The sequence below is a fragment of the Eutrigla gurnardus genome (genome assembly GCF_963514095.1).
Source record: "Eutrigla gurnardus genome assembly, chromosome: 8".
Lineage (NCBI taxonomy): Eukaryota > Metazoa > Chordata > Actinopteri > Perciformes > Triglidae > Eutrigla > Eutrigla gurnardus.
The window spans coordinates 7,811,019-7,828,606 of NC_139922.1; the positions used below are offsets into that span (position 1 = coordinate 7,811,019).

General features: G+C 42.6%; 1 protein-coding gene across 1 annotated transcript in view; it reads left to right on the forward strand.

Annotated features, from left to right (window-relative positions):
* The first annotated feature begins 2,065 nt into the window (after window positions 1–2,065).
* Window positions 2,066–17,588, forward strand: part of LOC311017703 (delta-type opioid receptor-like) — a 105,590-nt gene continuing 90,067 nt past the window's right edge. Inside the window, 1 exon segment of the mRNA XM_084016230.1 lies at window positions 2,066–2,175. The gene's annotated coding sequence lies outside the window, so the exon portion shown is untranslated.

Here is a 17,588-nt window from a genome sequence, read left to right on the forward strand (position 1 = left end):
AAAATCTTAGAGGCAGCTTAGAGATAGATCTAAAATTACTTAAAAGTGAGGGGTCTAGAGAGGGTTTCTTTAAAAGAGGGTAAACAATGGCATGTTTAAAATAGGAGGGGAAAGTACCAGTGGACAGAGAGCAGTTGATAATGGCTAAGATGTCTGGACCAACCGTCTGAAATACAGCTTTTAAAAACCAAATGGGAAGGAAGTCTGAAAGGCAGGTGGATGATTTTGAAAGTGCAATAGTTTGTTCCAGGGTAGACAGAGAGATTTCGCTGAAGTGGGTTAACGTTGAGGGTGGGCAGGAGTCATCTACCATCTCTCTGAAATCAGTATTAAAATGCTGCCGAATCTCCACTATTTTGTTTAAAAAGTGGTTAAGAAATTCTTCACATTTGACTGGGGAGGATTCCACTGGTTGGCTGGGAGGGGGACCAACCACGGACTTTACAGTTTTGAAAAGAATTCTTGAATTATGACCCTGTTTGGCAATCAAGTCAGAAAAGTAGTTGGTGACATGGTGACATGTTGGAGATAGATCCATCCATGTGGCTGTGCCTGCCACCATGGAATGTTAATTACTGTTAATATTTCTACCAACACCAAATGCAGATGAAAACCTTCTTTTTTGTGCGATGTAACTCCCTCATCATAATTTTCCCAACTATTGTTTATTTTTCTGAAATAAGGCAAGCAATTTTATAGCTCTCTCTAACTTGTCAATGACGAGTACCAGATCCACTTCTTTCGTTATTACCTTTCATGATAAAAGCCCGAGATGTATAATATTTCCAGGTGTTTATTTCACATTTCCATGCTCCCAATGTTAAAAGGCTTTGGATGACTTCTCAAAAAAAAAAATGTTTTCCCTAAACACTTTTCCTTGATCTTGATGGAAAACATCTGACTGCACTTACATTTATAGATGCTTTACCCCTTTTTGCCATGCTGCTGCTTAAAAGCAATGTTTTAACACATATAGCTAGTGTATAGTGACCAACTCAATGTTATACAGTTCAAGTAAAGATTTCTGTTCAAAACAGAATCGTACCTCTAAAGAAGCACTTTTTCATTTTATTCATACTGTACAATAAAACCATGACAGTGGATGTTATCGACAACTGAATGGTGCATCAGCATGGTTGTAAATTTTGCTGCCACAAGGAGTGGTCACTCACTAACGACTTACGATACTAACGAGTCAATAGACAAAATGTCAAAGTTGGCATTTACTTTCACACTGGACACAAACAACAATCTCACGGAAGGCCTGTTGATTTTTTACCCAGATTGGGACCATGAAATCACCTTTTTGGGGCTTAGGTGTTTAATTGGACAGTAAGCTAACGTGAAAGGTAATGTGATTACAGCAGGCTACTACTAATCAAGTAGGCTACTTCATTTCTGCTTTAAACATCCCTCAGGATCAAACACTAGAATTAAACACGTGTACTAATGGTCGTGCTGTAATAACTCAGGATGCGCGCGCGCGCGCGCGCACACACACACACACACACACACACACACACACACACACACACACACACAGCTGTTTGCCTTTCTGATCCAAATGCGCATACAAGATGGGTTACTACTGCGGAGATGGAGAAAAGAGACGGGGGGGTTGTTGTTGAGCAAGCCCTCATCGATCTGCCAGGGAGAGGGAGGGAGAGAGAGAGAGAGAGAGAGAGAGAGAGAGAGAGAGAGAGAGAGAGAGAGAGAGAGAGAGAGGAATGGAAGAAAGCGAAGCGCAGCGCCTAGCTGCATCTTTATTCCAGCAGACCCCTCCCCCCCACCTCTCTCTCTCTCTCTCTCTCTCTCTCTCTCTCTCACTCTCTCTCTGTCTGCCAGCTGATGCTGACTGGAGGTGAAGCCGTTTTTCTCTCCCCTCATCATGGTGAAAACCTGGACGGACTGACGGAGGTTTGGGATTTGGACACCGACTAGCCGACTACTTGATGACAACAGGAGGAATCTGCGAATCGAAAGAAATCAAACCCTAACCGAGAGAGAGAGAGAGAGAGAGAGAGAGAGAGAGAGAGAGAGAGAGAGAGAGAGAGAGAGAGAGAGAGAGCGCAAGACGGTGCACAGTAACGCAGGAAGAAACACAAACAACTTCTTCCACCGGCTGTTTGCTCGGGCCGGTCTGCGGGGAGCGCTGGAGCTGTTGCAGCCAGACAGGTAAGATGTTGCACAGCACTGCCACAACTATGCGAGCACGTGCACGCAGCCTCCGGCGTGCATGTACAGTATGTATAGCTACGTGCGTCTGCGCCCTGGACCACCGCGGTGCGCACTGCGTGTGAAAACGCGTCTGCGGTCCGTCACCGTGTTTATGTTGAGCTGCTCCAACTGAAAGGTGACCGTAACACGCCGTATGGATAATGGTGGCACGGCGCGTGCGTGATACACGTGCATTTCTCTAGGTCTGCATTCACGGCGGTGCCGTGTGTTTACTGTGCGCGTGCAACAGCACTCACTTCACGTTACGATGCCTTGTGGAGGCTCGCATGGCGAAGACGTGTGGAAGTTTGGTGCACGTGAGCGGGTTTGATTCGGACACCTGCTTTGAATGAGGTGCATCAGTGATCGTGTGCGTGCACGTGCGTGCGGTGAATGTTGGAGAGGGTTTGTTTGTGCGCTTTTTTGCAACACTTTCATCTTGTGTTTTCTACCATAAATGTGTGTGTGTGTGTGTGTGTGTCTGTGTGTCTGTGTGTGTGTGCGCGCGCGCTGGTCTATATTGAAGTGTGTGCCACTGCCAAAACTCCAGGAAACCAACCTGACATCATATCTAGTGCTCACACATACGTTTTTGTCAGATTTGGAGAAGTTGAGAACATTAGCAGGTCAGGCCAGGTTTCAACAAGACATGAGACAGTAATCATCCGTCTTAAATGTATTTCAGTTGACATATAAGTTCAGCATACATGACCTGACGTGACAGAGAAGGTGGAGTCTAATAGTATGATGCATTGACGTTTGGGTCAAACCTGTTGGAGTTTTGCTTCCATGTGAAGTTTGCATGTGATGGACATAATTGAAGAGTGAACAACTTTGAAAGTTGTATAAAGAAGGAGCTTCTCACAATGAAACAATGCTTCTGTCCTCATAACATCGTCAAGCTTCTGTCTTCCTGTGTTCCCCAAATGACCAACGTGACTATTTATTTTAGAGCATTTTGCACAGATTTATCATCAGTATAAAGTCTATTTTAGTTTTATTGGAAGACATGCAGTAGGTAGGTCCTCATTTATTGGCAGCCAACTTAAGATAACCGTTGGGGTTACTAAGTTCATTGAACTAATATTAAATATAGATACATATTTGACCAAACATTCCCAACTCAAAGAGCTCGTTCGCCAATATTTGCGAGTTACACAGCTTTCAACAAGGGCTAGGTGATATGCTCTTAAGATAAAATGACAAATCTGTTCAAGTCTCATCCCAATGTTGATTCTCCAGTTCAGAGAAAGGGTTTCTATGCCATATGTGGTCCAGTATACAAACAACCAATATTTGGTGTGAATTCATTGTTATATTAATTTTGAATTTAGATTAATTGCTAGATTCATTGATTTAAAAAACAGATTAAGTGCAGCTGTAGTTCATCACCTTTGATGTTGTCTCTGTTGTTCTGTTATTGTTTACTCAGAAATTGCCTCTTTGGGGGACATTAAAAGTGTTTTTTTAAGTCTAAGACCATAAGTATTGTCTTCTCTTTGCAGATGAATGAAGTCATGCAGTATGGCCTCTCGCTGATTAATAAAGATCACAGCATATATGTGAATAGTACTGTGGTATTTTCCCAGTAATGCCCAATGACTTGTAACTTTCCATCCATCCATCCATTGTCTACTGCTTATCCTGTATTTAGGGTCGCGGGGGGGCTGGAGCCAATCCCAGCTGTCATTGGGCGAAGGCAGGGTACACCCTGGACAGGTCGCCAGTCTATCACAGGGCCAACATGTAGAGACAGACAACCATTCACACTCACATTCACACCTACGGGCAATTTAGAGTCATCTATAATCTTTGGACTGTGGGAGGAAGCCGGAGAACCCGGAGAGAACCCACGCTTACACAGGGAGAACATGCAAACTCCACACAGAAGGAACCCGGGCCGACCCGGGAATCAAACCTGGGATGCTCTAGCTGTGAGGCGACAGTGCTACCCACGACACCACTGTGCAGCCATTTGTAACTAATCCTCTATAAAAAAAAGACCGCAATCACAATAACGGCTCACATGTAAAGGCTACTTATACTTATTGAAAATATCTTAGCAGCAGAGCAGCCGACTGATCAGCTTACAGAGAACAACAAAGATACAATTTACATATCACATGTGGTCATAATTGTTACCTGCTGCTACTGATATTTTCTGCAACTATAAACAGGTACAGATAAAGCCACATTCTGGTTCAGGTTTTGCCAGGTAAACCCCACAATATATTGTTTTCTTCAACACTAAAGAGTTGGAGGCTTCTCAGCTACACGCTATGACTCAATGCTAATCTGTGCAACATGCACAAAAAATTAAGATGCTTGTGTTTGCGACAGTAGAAATAGAAGCAGTGTAGGTCATTTGTTAACAGTATTGAGCAGCTATTTGCTGAAACAGAGAGAAAAATGAGACCATGATTGTCTCTTAACTAACCATTGTATGTTTCCTCTCAGGGGGCACAAAGGATTGTTCTAGAACCACTGGATGATCTATTGTCTGCATATTGAGTCATATTTAATGCTTGTAACACTTATTCCATCCGGACTGTCTCTCCGTGGATTTTGACAAGACTACTGTTTTGTCTTCCTATCAACCTCACTGAGGGTATTCTTGCTCATCGAGGCTCATTGAGGAGCTACTTTCAGATCAACTGTAGCGTTGTTTGAACAAAAAATAATAAAGCCTCCTGATTCAATTGAAGAGACCATAATGGAACAAAACAACCACACTCATTCTGCTAAACGATTTAACTTAGTTACATTTTTGGTGCCGTGGTCACCAATCAAATACATGCAACAGGTCATTTGAATTTCAAATTGAGTTGGAACAAGGGAACACATTAAATATTCATAGTGTAATGAACTTTATTATTATTTGTCTTATTTGAACAGGTCTTACTTGTATTCCAGCAGAGAGGGCGTTCTCTCATTGCCAAGATAATCAGGACCGTGGACCAGTGATCAGGGATTTCACAATACCAAAATAATTGGAGACTATGCCAATGACTATGCCAGTGAAATTGGGCAATTATTGATACCTTATTCAATACCACAGCAATAAAAACAAAATAAATGACCATTTACCAATTTACCAATTACCATTTTTTTCATATTCATTGTTAATCCCTTATGAGTCTCAAATGTCTTGCCAAAAAATTATATTTTACAAGATTACATTTGAACAAATCATGATAACTATAATTTTCTTTTTGTCCATCTTTTACGGAGTAGAGCTGGAATGCATCATAATGTTGTCTTCTCACAATGGCATGTTGCTGTGAAACCTGCTGTGCTGAAAGATAGTACAATTACATTTTCAGAATTTTGGCATCAACGTGATACCAATATGTCCTTGTGATATCCCTTTTGTAGAAGGGATTTCAGATTCCACCGTAGATTGCACAATTACCAACAGAGATAAGGCTGTTTGCTGTATTTACAAAAAAGCAGCTCTCCTACAAAAAAAAAAAAAAAACATCTCTGGATTCACCTACTAGCTGATCACCCAAGTGAGGCAGTGACGGCACCAGGAACAAGGGGGATATTTTAAACCTATGTGCAGTGTTTTGGCATCTGATAAGCCTTGAAAATGATGATTCAATTACTCTGACTGGATTTCCTGCTGCAGACTGTGGGCCCTAGTTTCGTGGCGCAGCGCAGGGCGGCGCAGGGTGGCGGAGCCGGCGTAATGCAAGTTTCGACCCGCGCAGCCTTGCGCACGGTCAGTTTGGCAGTTTGGTGCATCGCCTGCGCCAAGATGAGTGTGGCGGCGCAGCAGGGGGAGGCGTCACAGATTCAGCTTGGTGCAGCGGACGTTTCGTGGCAAAAAGCCTCGCGGAGACTTCGCCGAAAGCCCGCCAGCTCCAACCTAGTCTACTCTTGGCGCAAGGCGCAAATAAAGTCCATTCATTCAAGGCGAATTACAGCTGGCGGAGTGGAAGTTTGGCTGACCAGCGTATATGTCACCAAGACCTCACAGGCAGGTTTCCACAGTTCCAGGCACATTGAAATGCAATAAATAATCACAACAAACACTATTTAATGCAACTTATTGAATCAACACGTGAATTTATATCTATATAGATTGTCCCGTCACATCTGACGTCAGATCAAAGGCGGATGGCACGCGTAACGGAAACTCAGCCTCTCGGACCAAAACATCTCCCTCTCTCTCTCCTGTTTTTTTATAATATCGGCATTGTTATTATTATGATACGCACGCACAGCGTGTGATGCGCGTGGTGGGAGCGGCGGCGCTGCTTCTGTCATCGGGTTAAACGCATTAACGCATTAAAGGTGAGGAGAGGAGCTCATTTGATTGGTGAAGATCTGATTCGGCTGTATTAATACCAGTCCACGCCTCATCTCCTCCTCGTCTCCCACTCACGCCTTCTTCTCCTCCCTCTTTCCCACTTGCGCGGGTGGGCGAGATGGGAGGTGTGCCTGCGCTAGCCTGCGCGGTGCACGAAACTTGCAAAGTCCAGGCGCACACACCCCGTCGCGCTGACTACGCCTGGTCTACGAAACTAGGGTCTTGTGTGTTATTTCAGGTACTGCCAGCAACTGGGCAGGCCTAAATATGATTTCAACATTTTATGGTCCTTACATCGTTTTATAACGTTTCACGTTTTACGTCTCATTTAAATGTGGCTGAAACAAACTACATATAACATTGTTACACAGGTCCAAAAACAATATTGAAATTAAATATATTAAATATTTTTATATGTAAATGTAACCCCTGAAGAGCTGTCATTTATCACATATACAGTATATGGCTTTTATGGCCATTATAGACAAATCTGTGTGACATGACTCAGCAGAATCATAGCAGTTAATAGAATCACCATATGACTGGCATGAATCAGAGAAGACACATTAATTGATTCAATTAACACAAATGCCACCTGAGGTTGGAAACACTGATGAAATGGAACAATGAATCACAATCATACTGTTGGCTGATTATTTTGGTCTTCTTATTGCGTCCTCTTGCATGTATTCCTGTTACCATAGGGATGGAGATTTTGTTCAGCAGAGTTTTCATTCAAGACATGCATTCACATTGAGGTGTTTTTTTAATAATTATTTTGTTTTTGACAAAAGTTAGATAATGCCTCATTTGTATAGATTTTACATTTTCAGAACATGTTTATATATATATACACACACACACGCACACATTCCCTCGTACTCTGAGCCAAAAATCTCCACTTCAGTAGCACTTAAATAATGCATCCACTTTTCCATTTTCAATATTCTGAAGTTTTTGCAGAGGGCTTTGTTCATATATTATTTAGAGCCTGATTTATGGAACATTTTATTCCTAAAATGTGGAGTTGTGAAGAGATGCATTATGTAAAAAAATGAAACAGTTTTTAATCTGGCTTCATCCAATGTTCAGATTTCTGTTCTGGAGATATACATCTATATGGGTGTATGTATATATATTGCCAAAAGTATTAGCTCACCGGCCTTGACTCGCATATGAACTAAAGTGACATCCCATTCTTAATCCATAGGGGTCATTCCGTGTCATTTCATCAAATGCTTCCCACCTGACCATCTCAGAATGTCCTGTAAAAAATCTAGTACAAAGACACACTTGCTAATAGGACAAATCCAAAATATTAGGTCTCTGCTGTCAACAGTTTTCTCATGAAACATCATTGAATGAAGGGTAGTTTAGAGAGTTTTTGGCATCATACTCTGAAAAGCCATTTTTAAACAGCAATATCTGGAAAACTATCTCACCTGTGGCCTCCAAAACTGTGTATATCTGTTACTAATAGCCTCCAGACTTGGAATATCAGGGGTGTAGCTCAATGATAACCTAGTATGGTAGGTACTTAAAATGTGGCTTGTCGAAATGAAGTAGCAAATGTGAAGAGTTGTTGAGCTCCCATTTTTGCAGATAAAAGACTTCTATCACTTCTGCCTCTATCTCTGGTGTTAGCTTAAACATTCTACAAAATATGGTTTCTCTGAGATGATTCACAGATATTAAGGCTCAAAAATGGAAGTAAACATATCTTTGTCCAACTTCAGAGCCATATTCCAAAAAACTGACAATTATCAGGTCCAAACTTACTTTTTTTGAAAGATCATATTCTTGTTAAAATCATATTAAAAAATCAGGAGGGTGTTTTGCCTCAATTTGTCGCAGTCATTTTTTAAAATCCTGATATTGGTGGGGTTTTTGTGGCCGTTTTTGGTACTGCATGTATAGCCTACTAGTAAACATCACAGCAGGGCAATTCATCTGTGTTTTTTACCATTTACCAAAGACTTACATGTGACTTAATGCTACTGATAAATTTAGCCTCACGAAAACATTAAAATGTAGCACAGTTGTAGTTACAGAGGCAATGAGTCCTTGAATGTGAGTTGAACATGCTGAAAGCAGCTTTTAACAAACATGATATCTTAACAAACATGATAGCATAATATTGAAGACTGCACCTTTTGTCATACTTTAAGTATATATATTACACAACCAAATCAAATATTAATCTTAATTTGAGCATAAAGATTTAACATTACAGTAGAAAAGTCTCCAAAGTTTGATATTGAATAACAGTTTGTCTCTGATCATTTGTCTCTGATCCCTCGTGCCCTCCATCAAGCGTATGATAGTGCCTGTGGTGTCTTCCCTTAACCCTGTAAAACCCATATAAAAAAACAAATGTGCAACCATTTTTTGGACCGTCTAGATTAAGAATAATTTGACGAGGGAACACGATATTTCTGAAATCAATTGATTTATTTCACAGCCAACACAGCATTAGGAATTTACAAAAAAAAAAAAAAAAAAAAATTGCAGAATCGGTCAGAAAAACACCAATGTCATTAGTGCTTCTTTTGTCCTCTTACACGTAGAGGGTGGTACAGTGGCCCACCCAGCGTGCCACTGCAGCCTTACATGGACACGCACTGCAGACTGTAAGTTTAACTGCTTATTCATCAAAGCATAAGCAGCCAAAACACACTCACATGCACGCACACACACAGACACACACACACAAACGGCTACTGCAGTAGATCGAACCGGTGAAACAAAACACACTGTCTTAGATTTGGAGGGAGAGATGAGGAAGGGATGGAATGATGAGAGGAGAAAGAAAGAACGATATAAAGAAGGTATACAACCCAAGTGTATTGAGGCTGACAGTAATCCTGGGTATATTCAGCAGCACGGCAGAGCTACTTTGCTGTTTTGATTTGATGAATATTCATGATCAGACACAGAGAGAGAGAGAGAGGGAGGGAGCCTTGTTCACAGCACCATTTTGATGTGTTGCTAGCCAACAACTAAGATATGGAGGTTCCCTTCAGTTGCATTATGATATAGTCATGCTCTGTTCAGTAACAATAGTATTGGGAAAAGTTAAATCATAGCTATAGTTGGTGTTCAAATGTAACCTTGTAACATGTAGTTTTTAGTTAGACATGTGAGTAAATACAGTTGTTTGAAGGAGATGTATTCACAATAGATATTAGACGAATACCTGTGTAACTCGATAAACGCTGAATACCTTATAATACAATATCAAACCTGTGTCAAGATTGGTTTTAATCAATAAAAATGAGGGCTGTCAAACAATTTAAATATATAAGCAGGAGAAGCTTTTCACTTACAGGAGAACAGTGCTGGTCCATCTTAAGGGTCAGCCTACCTTAATTGCTCCTGAAGCGGAGAAGCTTCGAGGCAAACCGCCTTCATTTTATTTATCAGCTGGCTTATACATCAGGATCCTTGTATACCAGTTGCTGTAGCAAAGCAACAAAAAATTATCTGTATGAGCTGATATGGATCATTAACGATAGGCAGTGAAAAAAATCTGTAATGTCTGCTTTGTTGATTTCTGCCCATCCGATCCTCAACTCAAGTTGCGTTTCATCTCTACCACACACCTTGAAGAAAAGCAGCTTGTATGCACCATCGTATTGTCTCAGTCACCATTCAGAATTCTGGTAAAAAGATTGACCAGTATAATGAGAACTTCACTTCCAGGTTCAGCAGCATCTTCACTACACCATTCCAGTACAGTTATTCTAGTTAAAACACAACACGATCCACTCGTCGATCTTATCCTTATCCTCCATCTCAACCCCACTCAAGATGCTTCAACCCCTCAAAGCTATGGTCTACGATTTGAAAGGTTTGAAAAAAGCCCCCCCCCCCCCCCCCCCCCCCCCACACACACACCCCTCCCCTCCAAGCTCCTATGGTCCTCCCCTCCGTGCCTCCCACGAAGCACACACCCCCTCCAGGCTAACGTCTCCGTCGAACAAATAAACAATACTGCAGAGACAGAAATAGTCTCAACACTGTCTAATAACACAAAAACAAACTAACGGCAGCTTTCACAGTCATAAGCCAGCATCGGCATGAAAGTTATCTGTGTCACAACATCCACAATAAAGACAAAGATTAGCTGGTCCAGGGCTCTCACGTTTTTAACTTGATTCAGAGTGAGATTTTGGCTGACCGTGCAGTTTCAAGAGACGGGGCGCCGCCGCCCGCAAGCTCTCGAAAATCTTTTAAACTGACTGTTTAAAATAAAAAATAAAGACAGCAGCTGCATAGCTTATTTCTGGCATAAAATGTTTTCAGAAACGCTGAACTAACTATTTGTGTAAAATAAGAGAACGTTTTTTTAATTATCCCGGTAATTTGTCTGCATGAGAAATACTAGATGTGGCGTGTGGGCGTGTGAACAGGTTGAAATGCGTGTGACTTGAGAGCCCTGCTGTTCAGCAGAAACTCCACTGTATCAGCATCGCTCTTCAGATCCATATCTTCGTGGAGCTTTCGCCACCGTTCAAATGCTGACCCGAGGTTTACTCTGGTTTGAGCCTGATTTACGTTGCATCCCGCTTTGTGTCTGTCTTTTCAGTGACAGACTTTCTCTTTCTTTCAGCCTTTGCCGGTGGGGCAAGCTGCTTGCTTGGGCTGCTTGCTACTGCCACTCTGCTTTGCCTCCATACCTGAACTGCTCAGGGCAACAAGGGTCTTGTCCGCTCGTAGTTTCAAATGCAGAAGTGAGTCGGGACGAGGCGTGAGCAGGAGCAGGAGAGTGAGCGAGGATTGGATCGGATTGGATTGGATTAGATTTTAAGTAGCCATGCGAATCCGCATGGCTACTTAAAAAAAGTATTTATTGGGAAGCAAAGGGCTGGATGCACACAGAGGTCAGACATGAGAATGTATTGTTGGTTGATGTTGTTGACTTTAAAAACACATAAAATAACAGAATGCAGGAACTGGGTTTTGTTGTTGTCCATCCATCCATCGTCTACCGCTTATCCTGTATTAAATGTACAGGTTACCAGTCTACCACAGGGCTGACATGTAGAGAGAACCATTCACACCTACGGGAAATTTAGAGTCATCAATGAATCTATCCCCATCCTGCATGTCTTTGGACTTTGGGAGGAAGCCGGAGAACTCTGAGAGAACCCACACTCACACAGGGGGGGACATGCAAACTCTGCACAGAAGGAACTCAAACCAGGGATCGAACCCGGGAGCCTCTCGCTGTGAGGCAGCAATGCTACCCACTACACTACTGTGCAGCCAGTTTTGTTGTTGTGGTGGTTGAAAATATCTCTTTGCTTTCCTTTTGCATTTATTGCTGATAAAATGTATATGGCCACTGCTCTCTCTCTCTCCCTCTCTCTCTCTCTCTCTCTCTCTCTTTACAGCATTAACGTCCATGAATATTTATGTCATCTCCCTCTCTCTCTCCCTCCCTCATTCTTTCCTTGTCTTTCTCTCTCTCTCATACATTTTGGCATTAACATATTCCTCATGTGCTGGTACATTAATAGTACATTTGATGCTGTCAGTTCCTCTCCTCCTTTTGCTCCAATACTCATCTTGCTGTTGCAACACCAACCCAGTGTTCTGTTTTGTTTGTGCACCACAGAAATTGCTCCCCTTATAGTTACTTTTTATCCAGCTCATATTCAAATACACGCTTTTTGATACTGGTCTAGTTTAAGTACATCTTTAATCCGGTTTACATATTTTAATGATTGGGCGTGTTCAGTCAGCCCAATGTTGTTAACGTGAACTAGATTTGTTCGTTCAGCTGCTGTGAGGAACGGAGCTGTAGCTGTCTGTCTGCTCTGGAAAGTTATGCGTCAACTGGCAGAGATGGGAATGTTGACGGCAAAAGTATAAATACTTTTGCAAGTTTGTTACAGTACAGTTTTAGTATTGGATTAGATTTTTTGACAACCCTACAGGCAACTATGCCTGCCATGCCCTATGAAGACAGTGAACCCTTGAAATAGGCAAATAAAAAGTGGCTGGGGATCACACAGGAGAGCCATCCCAGCGGCCTTCATACCTGACCTCGGCCTCCTCCGCCGGGCGCAGGATTCTGGAGGTCGTGCTCCGTCGCTCCGGTTGGTTTCCTCTCCCGGAGCCGGCAGGGAATCTTTATCCCACCCCCAATGCCGCTGGCTGCCATGGGAGCCAGAAACTGTCAATTCCCTGCCCCCTCTTCTCTCCAACCACAGTAATAATAATTCCATGACAAAAACATCCGCTTTTGCTTTTCCCCGGAGCCACTGTCCCCGTCATACTGGACTCCCGGTGCTGCTGATCTCCCTCGTGCCCTCCATCAAGGGTATGATAGTGCATGTTGGATCAAATTATTCAACTAGAAAGCAGTCCGAGCAGACCAAAAATTATATTAAAGAGCTTTTTAGGTTTTTAACAAGTTGTGGAAGGTCTGTCCTCATTCCTGGTCCTATTCCAACTCTGGCCCATGGAGCATAGTTGCTCACCTGCAATGAAACAAATTAGATTGGGCCTTTTTAATTCCGGATCCATTAATAATAAATCATTACTACTTGGCCAAACCATTTCTGACTAGAATTTGAATTCCCTCTGCCTTACTGAAACTTTCAAGAAACCAAATTAATACCTGGCACTTAACCAGTGTGTTCCCCCTGGTTATGGCTACCTTGCCTGCCCTCGTACTACTGGAGCAGGAGGAGGAATTTAATACTGTCTGCAGGGTAAGGGTTAGGGTTCGGCATTGATAAACACGCGATTGTGCATAGTGATAACACGCCATAATGGCATACGAGTTGGCGTGTCATACATACGCCACTTCATGAGATCAGTCAGTCGCTCCTCATCAGCTGCCTGCAGGATATTTAACTGGCAAAACAGAGGTGATCCTTCTTGGCACTAAGACCACACTGAACAGCAAATTTCTCTCTTGAGGTCCTCCCCTCAACCCAGGTTGCAACCTGGGAGTTTACATTGACAGCCAGCTCTCATTTGAGGCTCACATCAAGCATGTCACAAAAGTCTCCTTTTTTCCATCTGAGGAATATTGCTCGGATTCGCCGCTGTCTCTCACAACCTGCTGCAGAGCGCCTCATCCACGCTTTCATATCCTCCCATTTGGACTACTGCAATGGTCTTCTTGTGGGGGCAACGGACAAGACCATCAACCGGCTGCAGTACGTCCAAAACTGTGCTGCTAGGCTCCTTACCCACACCTCTCCCTGTGAGCACATCTCCCCTGTGCTCTCCAAACTTCACTGGCTCCCCATTCACCAACGCATTACTACAAGGTCCTTGTAATTGCTTACCAAGCCATCCACTCCACCAGTCCATCCTACCTATCAGAACTTATCACTGTATCCTGGCCCACACGCATCCTCCGCTCATCCAGCTCCACCTTCCTTCTACAGCCTCACTACAGACTGGTCACCATTGGAGGACGGGCCTTCAGCTGTGCTGCACCTGAAAAACACCAACAAACACATCTTCTGTCATCATTTTTATTTAACATTTTAAAATCTCTTTCAAGAATGTCATTTTCAAACTGAGGTCATACTACTTTGCGATTTTTACCTGCAACTGGTTAAACAAGACTAATAGGAAATCCTTTAAGCTAATCCAGACAATATGGATTTCACTCAACTGATGGAAGGTCCAACAAGACTAACACATGTTCTTTTTTTACTGGCATAGACAACTTTTATTTAGCAGTGGACAGAGAAGTAACATGGGAGAGAGAGGGGGATGTGACATGCAGCAAAGGACCTCCGGCCGGGATTCAAACCGTGGTTGGCTGCATATATGCATACATGGCATGCGCTCTAACCACTCGACCACCTGCGCACCCTAACACGTGTTCTTAAATCAATTATTAAATAATACCAGTGTATACGGTGCTTCACTGTATATTTTAATTGGCAATACTTTGTGACAAATAACTGAACGATTGCTTCACTTTGTGTCATAAGTGAAAAAAAAACAGTGAGTGCTCAATTGCTACACTTTTTCAAATAACTGAAAAATATACAGTGCTTCATTGCCAACACCTTGTGTTAAATAACTGAAAACATATCCAATGAGTGCTCCATTGCACCATTGCTACACTTTAAGTGACTGCTCCACAACCTACTTGTAGCAAAGTTTGGTTTTATTCGGGAATTCAGCCAGCCATCTTCTCTGCGGGGAAAACAATCCTTCCTGTGCATGAACATTGAGTGTGCACGGAGAGGAGGGTCTGTTCACAGACGGGTCCAAGAGAAAGCGAGACAGAGCGAAAGTGGGGGGAGGGGCTGATGTGCTCATGCAGCTCTACAATTAAATACAATTTTACCCATTTTAAATAGTTAAAAAAAATATATATATATATGTAAATAAATAAATAAATATACGGAACAATATTTATATTTCAAAATCGTGTTGGAAAAAAACCCCTGGAATCAATTTGTTGATTCTGTGGTGCTGCGCCACCCATTGGTCTATGTATGGGAAACACTGTGGTAAAACAATGATCCAGCATAAATTGTGGTAGCCTTAATGAACATTTCATCAACTCTTTTGCTGAAATCGCTCAGAATTTCTGCAAAACAACTATAAATATACTTAAAGGAGATGAAAGCAAGCCCTCCTTCCGCATTAAACCCATCAAGTCAAAACTAAAGCAATTTTTAATTCTCTTAAAACCTCAACAGCAAAGGATATTTATGGTATGAATTGCAAAATGCTTAAATCACTCAAAGAACAATTAGCCTACCCCATCACACATACTATCAACCAGTCAGTACTGCAGGCAAGGCTCCAGACAAACTTTCAGCATTTTAGGTGCACAAGCACAAAATTTAGGGGCACCCAACATTTTTCGCTACGCTTTTGGCACCGCATAATACACCTATCATACATTTTCTTTATAAATCCCATATAAATTCGTAATTTCTCAACACATTCGGTCAATGACTATCAACAGGAATAAAGATTAAAAAAAGGAAAAATAAGCTAAAGATAAATGTTTTTTTCTTTATTTAAAGCTCAACAACAAATCAAAGTAACCTAAATTGTTTAAAAATTAACTTAAAATGCTCATCTTTGGTGAAATTATAAGCAGTGTAAAATGTAATTATCATTTCTGACTCCTCACTGCTTCGGTTTGTGGCTGCCTAATGCTGCGGGAAGGGGGGGCTGCTCGGCCCACCACGCACTGGAACCGGTTGTTTATGGTGCTTTTTTGCTCTGGCCGTACCCTTTGCAGTGAATGTTAGCCTGCCCGCGGCGAACCAGAGACCATATAAAACGACTGGTTCTTAAAACTACGACCATCCACACTGCCTGGTTCGTGACAGTGGCTCCGAAGTTAGATGGATGAGACAGGACCGGGCGTTTACGGTGCGAGGGGAGACATGTGTTGTGTGTTACGGGCAAAGCAAATTTCTGTATGAAAAAACAATTGACAGTTGTCTTCAGTTTTTGTTGCCGTTTCACACATATTATATTAAGACTTATACACTGCCAGATTTATTTTCCCACAAACATTCGGTGAAGAAGGGACCGGGGTCAGAGCCAATCAGAGACGAAGGCCCGCCCCTACTCGGCCTCTGATTGGCTCAGACTGCTGTTTGCTGTGGGGGAAAAAATTTAACTCCAATATCCAAATCAAATGACCCACTGGACATCTGTAACTACCATCCAATCTGCATCCTACCTGTGATCTCCAAGGTTTTGGAGAAGTGTGTATCAGAGCAGCTTGTCTCGTTCCTGAATAATAGTCCATTTACACTCCATCCCATGCAGTTTGGTGTCAGGACCCATCACTCCACCGAAACAGCCTGCTGTCCTTTCCTAGAGAATGTCTGAGCAATGGTTGACAAGGGGCTTGTGGTTGGTACTGTTTTTAGACCTATGTAAGGCGTCTCTCTCGTTCGGCAAAACCGTGATGTTTTGTAAAAAGGCCTTACGCCGCAAAGCAAAGTTATTTTTAAACGGTCTGATCGTGGCATATTTTTGACTCTCCTTTCCGTGATTACGCCACAATCTTCTGTGTGGAAAAAACTATGGTATAACTTGGGAGGGTCTGCTATGGCAAGTGTGACGCTAAGTGGAAAAGTTTGGTATAACCGGTTCGGTCTGGTCTTTGGCTTAGTATCAGAACGGTTTGAAAAGGTTTAAACCGGCCCAAGCCTACCTTTGACACAGTATACCATCACATCCTAATCACAAAACTGTCTGCATTTAACTTCGCTCCATTGACACTAAAATGGATTGAGTCTTATTTGAGTGGAAGATATCAACATGTTTCTGTGAACAATCATCTTTCTTCATCTCTCAACCTCTGCACTGATGTACCACAAGAATCAATACTTGGCGCATTTCTTTTCAGTCTTTTCAGCTTGCCACACTAATTATGCGGACGACATGGTAATAGGAGTGTTTATGGGAATTTTTGACCATTCTTCCAGAAGCGTATTCGTGAGGTCACACACTGATGTTGGACAAGAAGGCCTGGCTCTCAGTCTCCACTCTAATTCATCCCAAAGGTGTTCTATCGGGTTGAGGTCAGGATTCTGTGCCGGCCAGTCAAGTTCATCCACACCAAACTCTCTCATCCATGTCTTTATGGACCTTGCTTTGTGCACTGGTGCACAGTCATGTTGGAACAGGAAGGGGCCATCCCCAAACTGTTCCCACAAAGTTGGGAGAATGGAATTGTCCAACATCTCTTGGTATGCTGAAGCGTTCAGAGTTCCTTTCACTGGAACTAAGGGGCCAAGCCCAGCTCCTGAAAAACACCCCACACACCATAATCCCCCCTCCAGCAAACTCCCAATTGCTTCCACTTTGTTGTAATCCCACTGACAGTTGACTGTGGAATAGTTAGGAAGGAAATTTCACGACTGGACTTATTACACAGGTGGAATCCTATCACAGTACCACGCTGGAATTCACTGAGCTCCCGTGGACGCACTCACACTACACCAATCGTACCGCGCCCAGGCATGATTGAGCCTAAAGTCTGGATTGTTTGGCCAGTGTGAGCTTTCCGTACTTGAGAAAGGTATGCTTCCTCGGC